This window comes from Octopus bimaculoides, chromosome 19, assembly GCF_001194135.2.
Source record: "Octopus bimaculoides isolate UCB-OBI-ISO-001 chromosome 19, ASM119413v2, whole genome shotgun sequence".
In the NCBI taxonomy this organism is placed as follows: Eukaryota; Metazoa; Mollusca; class Cephalopoda; order Octopoda; family Octopodidae; genus Octopus; species Octopus bimaculoides.
In genome coordinates, this window is record NC_068999.1 from 2,742,646 (window position 1) to 2,743,608 (window position 963).

A 963-nucleotide genomic window follows, 5' to 3' on the forward strand; every position below is an offset into this window, starting at 1 on the left:
AAGACAGTGTGCACATTATATGCGCGGAATCGCTGAAAAGTTGCGATAAATGGTGGAATCTGGTGATAAGCGCAAACCAGATCAATCTTGGAAAAGATTGTGGAACCATGTGCATAGGAGAGAGAGAGAAAAAAAATGTTCGTAAAACAAAAAAACAATGGTGTTTGCTTTTGTTTTTTCTTTCTTCTGTTTGTGTGAGTGTGACATATAAACACAATAATAGGCAGGCCGTCATGTAAACAAAGTGTATGTGTATACAAACATGGATGCATGTGTGTGCAAGTAATACAGAGCATAGAAAAGAGTTTATAAGGGCGTTAGAAGAAAGTCCAGACACAATGATAGTAAATACCAGTTCGTAGTTAAGGTACACAGTAGTTGAGGTGCTGTAACAAGAAGTCGAGGCCGCGTAATAGAGTCGGAGGAGAGGCACATGTCGTGAGAGGTTGTGGCTTCAATGCTGCAGCCGGTTACTTGATACAGGAGTTCTTGCAGGTTGTATTTGCTGTTAACCATGGTGAAATAATTCACAAGCAGTGTTGAGATAGAACCTGTGCGAGTGCTGTTCGTTGCTGTGTACGTAGCAAGAAGTAGGTGTTGACCCTAAGAAGCTGGAGGTCCGTAAGCTGCTGAACGAAGTGCTGGGTCTCCATGAGGCTATTGTCGTGTCGTCGCCGGAACTGGCTGTGTGCTCTGTGGTCAGCGGCTAGACCTCAGAAGGTGTTGCTTTGTACTGTCTGTAGAAAAAAATATTGTTGACCAACCTTGCGTCGTTGCTGCAAGGAAAAAAAACAATACAGGCCAAAAAAATTTTATGTATGTGCGTGTGTGTAGTATTTTTTTTTCTTTGTGTGTTGTCCTGTAAGACAATAGATGGAAGCAACGTTGTGTTTTTTTTGTTTTTCAAGCCATGTGGAGTCAGGCGAAAAGAGAAATCACTGTTCACTCGTTTGTTCTTTTCTC

General features: G+C 42.0%; 1 protein-coding gene across 1 annotated transcript in view; it reads right to left on the reverse strand.

The window, feature by feature from the left end:
- Positions 1–963, reverse strand: part of LOC106882693 (DNA polymerase alpha catalytic subunit) — a 36,014-nt gene that overhangs the window by 32,417 nt on the left and 2,634 nt on the right. The window lies entirely within an intron of this gene.